At 36.7% G+C, this 18,189-nt stretch overlaps 1 pseudogene; it reads right to left on the reverse strand.

Annotated features, from left to right (window-relative positions):
* Nucleotides 1-2,695: 2,695 nt before the first annotated feature.
* LOC133248871 (olfactory receptor 6C68-like) lies at nucleotides 2,696-3,712 on the reverse strand (annotated as a pseudogene).
* Between the last annotated feature and the right edge of the window lie 14,477 nt (nucleotides 3,713-18,189).

Raw genomic sequence — 18,189 nt, forward strand, 5'->3', positions numbered from 1 at the left:
TTCAAAAGTAGAGACATTACTTTGCCAACAAAGGTTCGTCTAGTCAAGGCTATGGTTTTTCCAGAGGTCATGTATGGATGTGAGAGTTGGACTGTGAAGAAGGCTGAGCACCAAAGAATTGATGCTTTTGAATTGTGGTGTTGGAGAAGACTCTTGAGAGTCCCTTGGGTTGCAAGGAGATCGAACCAGTCCATTCTGAAGGAGATCAGCCTTGGGATTTCTTTGGAAGGAATGATGCTAAATCTGAAACTCCAGTACTTTGGCCACCTCATGTGAAGAGTTGACTCATTGGAAAAGACTCTGATGCTGGGAGGGATTGGGGGCAGGAGGAGAAGGGGACGACAGAGGATGAGATGGCTGGATGGCATCACTGACTCGATGGACGTGAGTCTGAGTGAACTCCGGGAGTTGGTGATGGACAGGGAAGCCTGGTGTGCTGTGATTCATGGGGTCGCAAAGAGTCAAACACGACTGAGCGGCTGATCTGATCTCATTTAATCATTGACCTGCTTTTTGTCACTGCAGGTTTGTTTTTCCCTTTCTAATGTGTTAAATTTAGGGAACACAGCATATACTGTTTTGCGTCTGATATCTTTCACTCAGCATAATGTTTTCACAATTTTCTATATTATTTGTTTTAGCAGTTTATACCTTTGCACAGTTGAGTGGGGTTTTAATTGTATGAATAAACTAAAATATGTTTCTCTGTTTTTTTAAACAAGCATTTGACATATTTGCAATTTTGAGCTCTATGAGTCGAGTGGCTACCAAAAATCATGTATATCATTTTGGGGGATGTTGATTTCCATATTTCTTAGGTAAATAGGAGAGTACTAGCTGAGACATAGGGTAACTGTGTTTAACTTTTTAAGAACCTCCCAGAATATTTTCCCAAGCAGTTGTATCATTTCATATATTCCCACCAGCACTGAATGATAGTTCCAGTTGCTCTCTGTCCTTGTGACTTACATTGTCAGCCTATATCCTAATTGTGGCCATTAGAGTGAATGTTTGACTCATTTCAATTTGAATATTCTAATGATAATGATTTTGAGCTTCTTTCCAAGTTCCTGCTGACTCTTCATGTAGTTCCTATATGAAGCATCTGCTAAGTTTTCTTGTCATTTTAATCTGGTAATTAATCTTTTACCTGTTAATTATAATTTATCTGGTAATTATAGTGCTGGCTTAAACTCATTATTCAAAAAGCTAAGGGCATGGCATCCAGTCCCATCACTTCATGCAAATAGATGGGGATATAATGGAAATGGTGACAGATTTATTTTCTTGGGCTCCAAAATAACTGTGGATGGTGATTGTAGCCATGAAATTAAAAGATGCTTGCTTCTTGGAAAAAAAAAAAAACTATGACAAATCTAGACAATGTGCTAAAAAACAGAGACATCACATTGCCGACAAATGTCTGGATAGTCAAAGCTATGGTTTTTCTAGTAGTTATGTGACATAAGAGTTGGATCATAAAGAAAGCTAAAGAACTGCGGTGCTGGAAGAGACTCTTGAGAGTCCCTTGGACTGCAAGGAGGAAATAAACCCTGAAAATTCATTGGAAGTACTGATGCTGAAGCTGAAGCTCCAACACTTTGGCCACCTGATGCAAAGAGTTGACTCATTTTAAAAGGCTCTGATGCTGGGAAGGATTGAAGGCAGGAGGAGAAGGGAGCTATGGAGGATGAGGTGGTTGGATGATACCATTGACTCAATAGACATGGGTTTGAGTCAACTCCAGGAGGTGGTGAGGGACAGGGAAGCCTACAGTCCATGGGTCACAGAGTTGGACACAACTGAGTGACTGAACAAAAAAGAACAATTATCATTGAGCTTTTATAGCAAATTATTAAGGACGTTTGCATGTGTAATCATAAGGAGTGTTGATCTACAATTTTATTCTTGTAATTTCTTGGCCTGGTATTTGTATCAAGTTTACATGGATTTCATAAAGCATCGAAAAGTGTTATTTTTTGTATGTTCTGTAACAATTTGCATAGAATGTGTTATTTATCTTTTTGATAGTATCCATATACATGATTTTGAGTCAACATGATTTTGGAGTTTTCTTTGTGAAAAGATTTTTAGATATTAATTTAATTTCTGAAACAGAAAGAAAGGTACTAAAAGAAAGATTCTTTATTTATTTTTGAGTTAGGCTTGTAATATTTATCTTTCAAGTAACTATTCTATTTCACTTAAGATGTTAACAATATTGGTTTAACATTGCCAATAATCATCTCTTATTAATATGTTGACATCTGGAAGCACAACAGACTGACCATAACTATACATATTGTGATGATGATTTTACCATGTATAAAAAATATACAGTCACTGTGCATTTGAAGGTAATAAATAGTGTATATCAACTACAATTCTAAACAAGGAAAGTCTTCTCTATGCCAATAATATAAAATATCTGGAAGTATAATTTAAAAGAAGTTAAAGGAATGACTTAATTATGGTAGGTCTGGTTAAAGAATTAAAAGTGATATATTTTGTTCTTCATAGAGCAATGTTCAATAATTAGTTCTTCAGTAAATGTATGGAAGGGAAAATTAATGATTAAATGGCTCTGAAGTCAACCTGATTGGTTTACAAGCTAAAAAATTATGGAGTTCTTTCTTAAATTTATGAAAATGAGATAGATGTGCATCTTTTGAGTTGGCTTATTGACAGGTACATTTTACTTTCTTAAGAGAAAAGCATTTTTTTTTTTTTTGAGTGAGTCATCAAAGGCTTGTTTAACTTGCTTATTCCTCAGAGTATATATAAAAGGATTCAACATTGGTGATATGGAAGAAATAAGCAGTGATACACCTTTGTTAATGCTTACCTCTTCTTTTGCAGGTGGTTTGATATAGATGAAGATGCAACTGCCATAAGACATGGAAAGTACAATCATATAGGAAGAACATGTAGAAAAAGCTTTTTTTCTTTGTTGAAGAGAAGGGAATTTTAGAATTGTCCTTATGATGTAAATGTAGGAGAGAACTACACAAAGAAGAGTGATGATGAAGATCAGTACAGAACAGACTATAACCATCTGCTCAATTAACCATGTGTCTGAGCATGAGATCTTCAGGAGAGGTGATACATCACAGGCAAAATGGTCAATGATGTTTGAATCACAGAATTCCAGATGAAAATCTAAGCTGAATGGTGGGAGGATAGTCATAAGTGCTGCCATCCAGCAGCAGATGACCATTGTTTTGCACAGTTTGTTGCTCATGATCGTCATATAATGCAAGGGTTTGCAGATGGCCACGTAATGATCATATGACATGGATGCCAAGAGAAAAAATTCAGCTACCCCAGAGATCGGTTAAAAATAGTTGTATGAAACATGCCTTATAGGTAATCACTCTGTCCCCAGTTGATATATTGTAGAGGAATCTTGGAATACAGGTGGTTGTAAACAAGATTTCTAAGAAAGAGAAATTTTGGAGAAAAAAAATACATGGGCATTTTAAAGTGGGGATCCACCAAAGTCAGGATAATGATGGTCAGATTTCCAGTTATACTCAAAGTGTAGGTGATAAATAGAAAAATAAAGAGCAAAATCTGCAACTGAGGATCGTCTGTCAGTTCCAGAAGGATGAATAGTGTTACTGCGGTGTGATTTCTCATTATTGACTCCTGGATTTTGCCAAACCTACCTGTAAATGTCAGAGAAATTTGTACTGCAGAATTCAGTGATGAAAATAGCCAACAATGAGAATTCTCTTGGTTATTTGACTCATCCAGGATCCATGGGCTTTACTTGTTGATCTAAGGAATACATTTCTTGTTTTACGTGAGCTGAGTTTCCCCATCTGTTTGTACCTAATGATGAAGTGAAACTTTTAAATATGTTTAAATTGCTGATTTACAGCCTAACGTTTCTTTTAGTAAACTCCTAAATTAATTTATAATTCATTAAGCATTTAACTTTTAGCCTGGGTGGCATACTAATTACATTAATTTTTCATTTTGTGTATTATAGCTATTTTTATATGGCCAAATGTTTCCTTTAACTCATAGGGTAAATTAAAAAAAAATATTAACTTCAGTTTCATTCCTTTGCTTTATAATTTGGGAAATGTTAAAATCCTAAAATAAAATTTCGTGTGCTCACTCAGTTGTGTCTGACTCTTTGTGACTCTATGGACTGTAGCCCACCAGGCTTCTTTGTCCATGGAATTTTCCAGGCAACAAAACTGGAATGGATTTCCATTTCCTCCTCCAGGAGATATTCCCGGCCCAGGGACTGAACCTACATCTCTGTGTTTCCTGCATTGGCAGGCAGGTTCTTTAGCACTGTTCGACCTGGGATTTTTAACTTTTAATTTTCTCTAAAACACAATTTTTGCTTTCTAAATATTGAGAATTCATTATAATGGCAAAACATGTCTTTATTCTAAAGCGTTTACATTTGTAATCTTAAGTTTCTAGTCTAAGCTTAACTACCTGTATCTTGGATCTTCTCATTGGATAACACTGTGTGGTACAGTCTGACTATTTTGTTGCACCCTTCATCACATTGTGAGGTAACGCTGAGTGCAATGAATGAACTGCTGAAGGATGTAAAAGGTGAACTTGATGCTTTCATTTAGCACAGATTGAAGAACATTTATATATTCTATTATGGTTAAAAAATCAATACAAAAGTTGATGATTATCCTCAACATGAAACTCTCTTTCTTCCATTTTCATTTCTTTCAAATACACATTTTGCCTTCACTTTTATATGTTGCATTTATTTCTCAGACACTTACAGTCTGGATTTGAACCTCAGCAGCCATTATAAAGCACTCTATCATGTATCTCCCTAGGACTTACTTCAATCTAAGTCATATATCCATATAATTAAATATAATTACAATACTACATGCCTTAGGAAGCATCACTATGAACAAAGCTAGTGGAGGTGATGGAATTCCAGTTGAACTATTTCAAATCCTGAAGGATAATACTGTTAAAGCACTGCACTCAATATGACTGCAAATTTGGAAAACTCAGCAGTGGCCACAGCACTTGAAAAGGTCAGTTTTCATTCCAATCCCAAAGAAAGGCAATGCCAAAGAATGCTCAAACTACTGCACAATTGCATTCATCTCACATGCTAGCAAAGTAATGCTACAAATTCTCCAAGCCAGGCTTCAACAATATGTGAACCATGAAATTCCAGATTTTCAAGCTGGATTAAGAAAAGGCAGAGGAACCAGATATCAAATTGCCAAAATCTGTTAGTTCATAAAAAAACAAAGAGAGCTCCAGAAAAATATCTGCTTTGGCTTTCTTGATTATGTCAAAGCCTTTGACTGTGTAGATCACAAGAAAATGTTGAAAATTCTTCAAGAGATAGGAATACCAGAATACCTTACCTGCCTCCTGAGAAATCTGTATGCAGGTCAAGAAGCAATAGTTAGAACCAGACATGGAATGACAGACTGGTTCCAAATTGGGAAGGAGTATGTCAAGGCTGTATATTGTCATCCTGCTTGTTTAAATTATATAAAGGGTACATCATGCAAAATGCCAGGCTGGATGAAGCACAAGAGGCAACCAAGATTGCTGGGAGAATTATCAATAACCTAGGATATGCTAATGACATCACACTTATGGCAGAAAGAGAAGAGGAACTAGAGAGTCTCTTGATGAAAATGAAACAAGACAGTGAAAAAGCTGGCTTAAAACTCAACATTCAAAAAACAAAGACCATGGCTTCTGGTCCCCTCACTCCATGGCAAATAGATGGAGAAACAATGGAAACAGTGACAGACTTAATTTTCTTGGGCTCCAAAGTTATTACAGATAGTGACTGAATACATGAAATTAAAAGACTCTTTCTCCTTGCAAGAAAAGTTATGACCAATCGAGATAGCATATTAAAAAGCAGAGACATTACTTTGCAGACAAAGGTCCATATAGTCAAAGTTATGTTTTTTCCAGTATCATGTATGAATGTTAGAGTTGGACTGTGAAGAAAGCTGAACACCGAAGAATTAATGCTTTTGAACTGTGATGTTGAACACTCTTGAGAGTTCCTTGGACTGCAATTAGATCCAACTGGTCAATCTTAAAGGAAATCAGTCCTGAATATTCATTGGAAGGACTGATGCTGAAGCTGAAACTCCAATACTTTGGCCACCTGATACAAGGAACTGACTCATTGGAAAAGACCCTGATGCTGAAAAAGATTGAAGGCAGGAGGAAAAGGGGACCACAGAAGATGAAATGGTTGGATTCAGTTCAGTTGCTCAGTTGTGTCTGAGTCTTTGTGATACCATGCACTGCAGCATGCCAGGCCTCCCTGTCCATCACCAACTCCCAGAGTTTACTTAAACTCATGTTCACTGAGTTGTGATGCCATCCAACCATCTCATTCTCTGTGGTCCCCTTTTCCTTCTGCCTTCAATCTTTCCTAACATCAGGATCTTTTCAAATGAGTCAGTTCTTTGCATCAGGTGGCCAAAGTATTGGAGTTTCAGCTTCAGCATCAGTCCTTCCAATGAACATTCAGGACTGATCTCGTTTTGGATGGACTGGTTGGAACTCCATGCAGTCCAAGGGACTCTCAAGAGTCTTCTCTAACACTACAATTCAAAACCATCAATTCCTCACCATTCAGTTTTCCTTACAGGCCAACTTGCACATCCATACATGACTACTGGAAAAACCATAACCTTGACTAGATGGACCTTTGTTGGCAAAGTAATGTCTCTGCTCTTTAATATGCTGTCTAGGTTGGTCATAACTTTTCTTCCAAGGAGTAAGTGTGCTGCAGTCCATGGGGTCACAAAGAGTTGGACACGACTGAATGACTGAACTAAACTGAATTGATACTACTATATACTTATCTTTCTTTCTATGCTCCATGCAGTTGTCTATTACATATGTTATCTATATAAAATATCTTATGAAGTAGGAGATATATTAAGATATTAGTCACTCAGTTGTGTCCAACTGTTTGAAACCCCATGGAGTGTAACCCAGCAGGCACCTCTGTCCATGGGATTCTCAAAGCAAAAATGCTGGGGTAGGTTGCCATTTCCTTATCCAGGAGTATATTGTCTCCACTTTAAAAGTGGGAGAACTGAGGCACAGAGAGATAAAGTTTATTTTTAAGGTTTTCTGATATTAAGTAGCCACAAAGAGTGACTCCAGAGTCCCAGGCTTGAATCACTGCATTCTGATTATTGATGCACATTTACCTGAATATCTTGGTTTCATGAACAGTATTTGTATTGCTAATCTTTTAAAAAAGGTAGTGTTACTATAATATTTATTGTCAAACAAAGGAAACTTGAGAAGCAAAGAGGGACAGTTGTAATAATTATGTTGCTACAACTGGTATAAATGGGATATTTAGAACAAAAACTAAATGTATGCCACTCAGTTTATATGCAACCACTCAGTTCATGTGTAATATCAGAACTGATGGAGATTACAAAGTGCAACTGGTTAATTTTCCATTTTATTCTTTTTTCCTGTTAGTATGTTGATATTTCCATGTTTGTTTAATATTTCTCTCCAGAAATACTAAGGCTGAAGACTAAGGACTGTATTATTCTGGGTTAAGATCAATCTATGTGAGAGTTCTTTTTCATATGTCCTCCATTTTATTGATAGGTAATTATCGGTTTCTAACTTGCAAGTAATGTCTTTAGTGCTCCAAGTTTTCTTATTTTACTAAATGAAAGATGGATTTTCTGCGAGTAATGCACGTTCTTGTGTTTTTAGTATATTCCTTTCAAAAAGCCTTGAGACATGTACTACCAGAGCTTTTTTGATTCTTTTTTATATTTGATAATTTTCAAAACAGTTTGTCATTTTTCCTAGCATCCCGCACAGAACCAAAGGAATTAAAAAAAAAATAAGGTATAGTCAATATTTAGCTTTATATTAGTTTCAACTGTGAAACAGAGCAGGACCGTATGGTCCTTCACCCTCATGTCCTCAGCCTGCCTTTTGTCTGTGTAAAAACTTTAGCCAATGAATAAGTTTAATCAGAGAAGTGAGAAAATGAAGAAACAAAGGAAAAGTCAAAGGAGACCAAATAACAATAGTTCAGTCATTAAGCATTGTCAAGGACATTTAATTCCTTCTCTGGGGCTGTGGTTAATATTCTGAGCCATGTCCCATGAGCTGTCTTACAAATACTGAATCCTCACCAAGTGAAGAAGTAACTACATGATGACGAGCCATGTAGCCATGACATAAGCCATTACATTCTAAGAATTAGCCTCAAGGACATTGAAACAAACCAACCTTGGAACTGAAGACTAGTTGTACTTAAAACAATCAAGACCAGATCAGATCAGATCAGATCAGTCACTCAGTCGTGTCCGACTCTTTGCAACCCCATGAATCGCAGCATGCCAGGCCTCCCTTTCCCTCACCAACTCCTGGAGTTCACCCAGACTCACGTCCATCAAGTCAGTGATGCCATCCAGCCATCTCATCCTCTGTCGTCCCCTTCTCCTCCTGCCCCCAATCCCTCCCAACATCAGAGTCTTTTCCAATGAGTCAACTCTTCACATGAGGTGGCCAAAGTACTGGAGTTTCAGCTTTAGCATCATTCCTTCCAAAGAAATCCCAGGGCTGATCTCCTTCAGAATGCACGGGTTGGATCTCCTTGCAGTCCAAGGGACTCTCAAGAGTCTTCTCCAACACCACAGTTCAAAAGCATCAATTCTTCGGCACTCAGCCTTCTTCACAGTCCAACTCTCACATCCATACATGACCTCTGGAAAAACCATAGCCTTGACTAGCTGAACCTTTGTTGGCAAAGTAATGTCTCTGCTTTTGAATATGCTATCTAGGTTGATCATAACTTTCCTTCCAAGGAGTAAGCGTATTTTAATTTCATGGCTGCAGTCACCATCTGTAGTGATTTTGGAGCCCAGAAAAATAAAGTCTGACACTGTTTCCACTGTTTCCCCACCTATTTCACATGAAGTGGTGGGACCGGATGCCATGATCTTCATTTTCTGAATGTTGAGCTTTAAGCCAACAATCAAGATAATGCTGATCAAATCACCAGTGACCAATATCAATATGACTATCAGAGCTAACTGTGCTCTTTCTGCCAGTAGCCCCTCTTCCTCATGTATAAAAGCTCTAACTAGTTGATGGTCAGTGAGACAGACTCAGTCTTTGGACATGTATCATCATTTCCCCACCCTGTTCCTGGCATCCAAAATAAAACAAACTTTTCTTTCTACCAACATGGCCTATTTACTGACTTTTGAGTGGCAAGCAGGAAGACCCCATTTCAGTTAAAGGTGTACAGCATAACAACTTGGTGTTTGTATACATTGTAAAATAATCATCATAATGAGTCTAACCAACATTCACCACTTTACTTAGTTACCTAAAATACTTTCCTTGTGATGAGACCTTTTAATATCTACTGTCATAGTAAGTTTCAATATGTAATGCAGTAATTATCTTAGTCTCCCAGCTGTAAATTACATTTCAAGAACTTATTACTTTATAATTGAAGGTTGCATCTTTTGAGCCCCTTCATTCATTGTTCCCCTGCCCCCACCCTACCTCTGACAACCACCAGTCTGTCCTCTGTGTCTCTGAGCTTGGGGTTTTTTGGTGTGTTTTTGTTTCTGTTTTTGGATTCCACGTGTATGTGACATCATGTAGTGTTTGTCTTCACTTAGTTTCCAATGCTTTGAGCCAGATCTTTCTCTTTAGTTTAAGCAGCTAAACCCTGTCTTCTGCTACTACAGGTGCACTGGCTGAGAGACTCCATCAAAGGGAGGGATATTAATTGAGGTTCAGGGTAGATAAAGTTGGATGAAAGGGTGATACTCTCTTGAACAGTTCATTGTCATCTGATGGTGACTGTAGCTCACACTCAGAGTCCCTGTCTTGTTTCCTTCTTTTCATGAATGCAGTTCACCACCCAGTAGTTCCCTTCATATCTGATTCAGATTTGCTTGGGTCTTGAAATGATCTTAGCTTTAGTAATCAATATATTGTTTTTCTCTGAGTCCAGCTGTTCATAGATAAATATTTAATAATGCTGACATATTCAAATTCACAAAATCCTGCTTTAAGTATTTAACTTTAACATTTAGTTAAAAGTTAACATTTAACATAAAGTATTTAATTTTAATTTTGAAAAAGGTTAAAAAATGAATAAAATCTCTGCTATTGATGTGTGTATGTGTGTATGTGTTATTCCCCAACCAAATCTGCTAATGATTTTTAGGGGCCATCATTCTAGAAAAATGACTGTGGGATATTCCCATCAAATGCTAACATTAGTATTCACCTTATTGGTTGGTTATTTAAGTCTAACACAAGGAGGGGGAGAGATAAATTGGGAGATTGGGATTGATGTATACACAGTAGTGTATATAAAATAGACAACCATTCCTTGTGTTACTATATAACACAGGGAACTCTATTCAATATTCTGTAATGGCATATATGGGAAAAGAATCTAAGAGAAAAAAAAGGGGGGGATATATGTATGTGTGTAACTGATTCAGGGCTTCCCAGACTGCTCAGTGATTAAGAATCTGTCTATTAATGTAGAAGACGCAGGAGACATGGATTTGATCCCTAGGTCAGGAAGATACCCTGCAGGAGGAAATGGCAACCCACTCCAGTATTCTTGCCTGAAAAACCCCATGTAGAGGAGCCTGGCAGGCTATAATCCATGGGGTTTTGGAAGTGTTGGGCATGACTGAGCCACTGAACACAATGAGCACAGTAACTGATTCACTTTGCTGTACACTTGAAACTAACATGACAACGTAAATCTGTACTCCAGTAAAAATTTTAAATATCAATTAAAAATGTCTGACACTTTGCTTAAAGAGAGAAATCTATCATGACGTTCCCCATCCACCTCCCACCTTCTGCCAGAAAACATGCACACATAGTGTGTAAATGACTGAAGGAGCAAACATTTTCATACTTACCCTGTCACCATTAAGTTATTTCATGGCACCTGTTGACAGTTCATTTGAAGATACTCATAATGATACACATGCTGAACAGGAATATGCTAGAGGAGACATGTTTTCTCAGGGAATCGCATTCAGCTAGGAAATCCCTGAAAATGCCCAGAGCCCTTCTATATCATACAGAGCTCCCTCTGTGAGAGGCCCTGTGCCATTTTACACTGAGAATATATGTTCCTCTCTTACTAGCTCAAATAAAGGAATGTCTTTTCTAAAGGGTTAAAGGTATAACATGGGAGAACAATTGATTAGGAGTAGTTGATATGATGAACTTGTTGGTTCATCAACCAATCAGGAAAACGTATTTGGCACCAAATGTTATGGCTATTTAATCATGTATCCCACCTATAATGAGTCAATAGAATCAACAAACAAAAGTGTCTGTGGAGACCCATGATTAAAAGTCACTAAGGAATGTTAATATAAGTTTTGGCAATCAACTTTCCACAAGGTAGCAGTGGGAACATTGTCTTTGAGGACAAGAAAATGCAACAATACCATTAGACACACTGATGGTGCAGGATAATAAAAGTCAAATGATAAAATGTTTGATTTTCTTTTTTACAGTGTCTAAGGCAATTAAATAGGCATAACAAGCCTTTATCCACTTTCCTTAAACAACTCATGGATACTATAAAAATATGAACATAAAAAGGAAAAAAAATGACATAGTATTTACCAGCATAAATTATGTTATAAAAGTAACATCAGAGATTTTCCCCCTCAACCAAAAGTACATAACTAAATCTGTAAGAACTTATAATCTACCATTTACATACAACCTATGGCAATTCTATTTAATTATAAACATATAATTTTTATATGTTTTTATATGAAAATTTTGTTTTCAGAAATGAAAGGCTACCTTTAGGCGAATCCAGGGCAAACTGCACTTGTGATGACTCAGCAAAATAGCACCTGAGAGACACTGTCAACTTCAGGGACAAAGTCTTACATTTATGGCACATGAAAGAGTTTAGCCAAATGATGGGCATTTCATATAGTTGGCCATACCTAGAGATCAGTAGGCATAGGGAGTATACACCTGTGAGCTGACTCTGAATTGTAGGTATACAATTTTGAGAGTTGTAACTAAATGTACTTTTTCAGGGAAGTTTGTAGGGAGATATATATATAAGGCACAAGCTGGAATCAAGATTGAAAGGAGAAATATCAATAACCTCAGATGTGCAGATGACTCCACCCTTATGGCAGAAAGTGAAGAAGAACTAAAGAGGCTCTTGATGAAGGTGAAAGTGGAGAGTGAAAAAAAATTGGCTTAAAGCTCAACATTCAGAAAACTAAGATCATGGCATCCAGTCCCTTCACTTCATGGCAAATAGATGGGGAAACATTGGAAAAAGTGGCTGACTTTATTTTTTTGGCTCCAAAATCACTGCAGATGGTGATTGCAGCCATGAAATTAAAAGACGCTTACTCCTTGGAAGGAAAGTTATGACCAACCTAGGTAGCATATTCAAAAGCAGAGACATTACTTTGCCAACAAAGGTTCGTCTAGTCAAGGCTATGGTTTTTCCAGAGGTCATGTATGGATGTGAGAGTTGGACTGTGAAGAAGGTTGAGCACTGAAGAATTGATGCTTTTGAACTGTGGTGTTGGAGAAGACTCTTGAGAAACCCTTGGACTGCAAGGAGATTGAACCAGTCCATTCTGAAGGAGATCAGCCCTGGGATTTCTTTGGAAGGAATGATGCTAAACTGAAATTCCAGTACTTCAGCCACCTCATGCGAAGAGTTGACTCATTGGAAAAGACTCTGAACTTGGGAGGGACTGGGGGCATGAGGAAAAGGCGATGACAGAGGATGAGATGGCTGGATGGCATCACCGACTCGATGGACATGAGTTTGAGTGAACTTCAGAAGATGGTGATGGACAGGGAGGCCTGGCATGCTCTGATTCTTGGGGTTGCAAAGAGTTGGACATGACTGAGCCACTGTACTGAACTGAACTGAACTGATGCTGGGAAAGACTGAGAGCAGGAGGAGAAGGGGACACTAGAGGATGAGATGGTTGGATGGCATCACTGACTCAATGGACATGAGTTTGGGTAAACTCTGGGAGATGGTGATGGACAGGGAGGCCTGGTGTGCTGCGATTCATGGGGTTGCTAAGAGTCAGACACGACTGAGAAACTAAACTGAACACACACACACACACACACACACATATATATATATATATATATATATATATATATATGAAAGGAAAACACCTATCAATGTAATGATGAATGCACCTATCAGTGTGATGATGAATGTCACCACCCCACAGATTATAATCATCTGTTCTATGAACCATGTATCTGAGCTTGAGATCTTTAGGAGGGGACCTGCATCACACCCAAAATGATGAATGGCACTGGAGTCACAGAATTTTACCTGGAGGCCCATACTGCATGGTGTGATGACAGTCATCAACCCAGAGATCCAGCAGCAGAGCACAAAGATGATGCAGACTCCACTGTTCATGAAGGGGTTTACAGATTGCCACGTAGTGGTCATAGGACGTTACTGCCAGAAGAAAAATGTTGTGACTCCAAAGAGTCCAACAAAAAATATTTGACCAGCACAGGCATTAAGCCCATGATGGCTCAAATGACAAAGCATCTGCCTGCAATGCGAGAGACCCAGGTTCGATCCCTGGGTTGGGAAGATCCCTTGAAGAATAAAATGGCAACCCACTCCATTATTCTTGCCTGGAGAACTCCATGGACAGAGGAGCCTGGTGGGCTACAGTCCATGTAGTCTCAAAGAGTTGGACACGACTGAGCAAATTTCACTTCACTTCTTCAGGTGTTACAAATAATGATATTGTCCCCACTTAATATGCTGTACAGGAATCTGGGAATACACACTGTTGAGAATGAGACTTCTAAGAAGGCAAAGTTTTTGAAGAAAAAATACATAGGTGTTTTAAGATGAGAATCCATGAATGTGAGAATGATAATGGTCAGATTTCCAGTAACACTCATTATATACGTAAGAAATAAAAAGACAAAAATCAGAACTAGCAGCTGTGGGTCCTCTGTAAATCCCAACAAGATGAATGTTGTTATGACTGTGTGATTTCTCATTACCAGCTTTGATGTTTTATACAATCTACATGTAAAAAAGTCAAAGAAAAGTTATCCAAACAGATGAAAAGAAATAATAAGCAAAAAAAAAAAAATCAGTGAAATGGAAAAGAGAAACAAGAGAGAAGATGAATATAATCAAAAGCTGATTCTTGGAGAGGATGTTTAATATTGATAAACTGTTATTGTGGCTGGTCTGGAAGAAAAAAGAAAAGGTGAAATTTATCAGCAATGTGAGGTATGACATCATTGCAGATTACACATATATTAAAACAGAAAAATATCATGTCTCTACAAAGTAGATTTGACAGCTTAAATTAATGAATCAATGCTATGAAAGATACAGTCTACCAAAGCTAACTCAAGATGAAATATCTAACCTATATATCTCTATCCCTAATATTAAACAGGTACACAAATCATCCAACAAAGAGAACTGCAGCCTCAGGTGGTTTAATTGTATGTTTCTATCAAACACTGAAAAACAGGAAAAAGCCTGTATGATACAAATCCTTTCATACAGTTGTTGAGAGCCAAAATCATAGTATTATCTGATGTGATTGCCAATGTAAATAGTCAAGATATGTGATAACTCTCATGAGAAGTAGAAGTGTAAAGGCAAAAAAGTTTTTTTTACATTCTACCCCCAGTGGTAAATATTGTTTCCAAGTCATTTGTGAAATGTTCACTGTGTAGATTATCATTCACAGACCATGCACAAACTTGTAAGAGTTGATACAGTAAAAAGCACATTGTATAAATTACATAAATTAAAATTGAACAGTAAAGTTATTCAATTGAATACAGGAAAGGAGAAACAAAAGAATGAACAGCAATGGGAACAAACAAATATCAAGTAACAAAGTGATACGCCAAAGTCCAAACATAAATGATGATGCACCGCCTATAAATGTTCAAAGCATACCACACTAATTAAAAGAGTTTATAAGAATGCATTAAAAAAATTGCCTACCTGGATGTTATATACAAGCACACTGTTTGTATACAAGATTTACTTATATATTCGAGGTTGTGTTTATGTGTGTGTGTGTTTATGTATAATATAACATCTATTGTCCCAATCTTAACCAATTTATAAGATAGGCCTAGAGACTTCCTCATTTACCACAGGCCCAGAGACATCCATGATGACTTTCAAGTATTGAAATGAATTTCTCACATCCTGTGAACTATCCAAATTAAAAAAAAAAAAAACACACACACACGTTATATATATCTTACATATAAGTATATGTTTATATATAAATGTTTTTATGTATCCTTAGGAAATTTATAGGAACCATTTTAATTAGTTTTCCAAGTTTCAGAATAGAAAAATATTGATTTGAGAAATATACACATACTTACATTTTAGTCTTTCATTCAGGCTTCAGTTTTTGTTTTCTCCCCACATAGTCTCACAATTAAACAAGAATTGTTAGTAGTGACATAGATAGAGTCTAGTGTTTCTTTCTTACTTGCACTCAAAGACAGCAATGGAAATACAAAAACAGGCAGTATCAATTTTTATATCCATATGTGTAGCATTTACTGTGAATGACAATATGAGTCTAAATTTATAAATGATCTATTTCCATATAATCTGAAGAGTTAGATAAAAGGAAAGACTAGTAAAAAGGCTAAAGAAAATCAGAAATTCTCTGATTGTTGAGAAGTTGATGTTTTGGTCCAACAATTTTTTAACAGAGAATGGTTCCCTGAAAAGTTTCACTAAAGATATGATGGAGGATGCTTTCTTTATGTGGTCAACCTGTAACAGGTAAGATAAATAAAGTTAGAAAAAAGTGTCCTTGGGAAAAAAATAAATAAAAAAGTGTCCTTGGTGTCTATGCTTAAAAATCACTAATGAATGTAAAATATAATATAGAAAAGCAAAACAAAAGCTAACAAATACACTTACGAACTGGGACAGTCCTATGAGATGGGAGGTGCATTAAAAACACCAAGGTAAGGAAGTATCTTCATGGTACTAAATCTTTGCAAAATGATGATCTAGATCATACTGTTTCATGTTAATTCACATTCTTAATTGCTAATAATTATAGTTTTCAAATATTTATTGATAATTTATGCTTTGTTTATGAACAGGCTGTTATGGTCCTTTCACTGTTTTTGAATTAAAGTGATTGCTTATGTTTTTCTAGGATATTTGTATACATTCAAGGATATCAATCTTTGCAAGTCTTATGTTGTAAATCCTGTTTCACTATTTGTTATTTAACATTTAATACTATTGTGTTGGCTAAGAAGTTTTTTCAGTTTTTAAGCAAAAATAAAGGACACATTTTTTATTTTCACTGAGAACTTCATTGAACAACATATTCACTGTTTTGTTTCACTACTTCCACCATTTTTCAAGTAATTTCATAATTCTACCTTGCCAAAACTTTTGATACTTTTGAGCAAAGAGCTGTTCAAGGTGCCTTTTACAGTCTTCCAGGGAATTGGAATTTTTTCCATTAAGAGGGTTGCATAAAGACTGAAATAAATTGAGATCTGAGGGTGCAATATCCAGGGAATATGTCAGATGAATAAGAACTTCCCAGCCATGCTGCAACAGTTTTTGCCTGGTATTCAAGGAAACATGTAGTCTTCCATTATCCTGATGGAATATTATGGGTTCTCTGTTCACTACTTCCAGATACTTTTCATCGAATGCTGCTTTTAGTTGATCTAACTGGGAGCAGAACTTGTTGGAATTAATAGTTTGGTTTTTCAAAAGAAGCTCATAATAGAAGGACTCCTTTCCAGTCTCACCATATACACAACATCAACTTCTTTGAAAACAGGCCTTTGATGTGGTTGGTGGTAGTTAATTTTGCTTGTCCTATGATCTGTTTCATTCCATATTATTGTACACTATTCACTTTTCATCATCTGCCACAATTTGTTTTAATTTTCATTATTTTTAAGTAGAGAATTACATGTGGAAATATGGTCAGAAGATTTTCTTGCTTAACTTATGTGCAACCCAAACATTAAAATGATTAACATAACCAATATGGACTTCCCTAGTGGCTCAAATGGTGAAGAATCCACCTATAGTGTGAGCAGGAGACCTGGGTTTGATCCCTGGGTTGGGAAGATCCCCAGGAGAAGGGAATGGCAACCCACTCCAGTAGTCTTGCCTGGAGAATCCCCATGGACCGAGGAGCCTGGCAGGCTACTTTACCTGGGGTCACAAAAAGTCAGACACGACTGAGTGACTTTCACTTCATTTCAACATAACCAAGCTGTTGCAAATGATTTTCAGTGCTTGATTTGGATATTGTGAGTATGTCAGCTGTCTCCTGTTGGTGTAACATTCACTGCTCTCCATTATTGTATTTATTTGACTGCTGTCAACTTTACTGGTATACTTGACTGTGGAATGTCATCCAGTGAGAAATCTCCAGCACAAAACTCTGCAAACCACTTTTGACACCTTCGGTCAGTCACAGCACCTTCTGCATACACTGCACAAACCTTTTTGTGTGTGTGCTTCAGTTGCATTTTTACCTTTCTTGATATAATAAAGCATAATATGCTGAAAATGGTTTTTTCTTCCATCTTCCGTATTAAAGTGCCTCACAAAAATTCATTATTTTGATGTTTTTTTTAATGAACATTGATATAATAGCTTTCACAACACAATCTAAAAAAAAATTGTTTTGAATGATGTTAAAGATAACTAAGCATTAGTAGAGTCAGCTCACAGAAAAAAAAAAAAAAATTGAATGCTTTGGCCAAACCAGTACTTATGGTGCTGGTGGTACACTGAAAATTTAGTTGAATTGTAGTAAAATATGCTTCCTTTTGTTTTATTGTTTCTGAATCTTTTGCCATTATGGCTTTACTGATTCTGATGTTGTCATATATTTGCTTACATTTTCTTCCTATTATTTTATTATTTATTTTCTTTACATTAACATCTGTATCCAACATGCAGAAGTCAACAAAATAAGGTGGTATCAAAAGAAAATATATAGAAACAGGCCATAGTGAGGTAGGAGGGACAAACACTAGATGAACATGGTATCATGGAAAACAAATGTAAAGGGTTTCATGTTCCATGAGGTTTGGAAATGTTGATTTAAAAATTTTTTAATTCTT

This window comes from Bos javanicus, chromosome 5, assembly GCF_032452875.1.
Source record: "Bos javanicus breed banteng chromosome 5, ARS-OSU_banteng_1.0, whole genome shotgun sequence".
In the NCBI taxonomy this organism is placed as follows: Eukaryota; Metazoa; Chordata; class Mammalia; order Artiodactyla; family Bovidae; genus Bos; species Bos javanicus.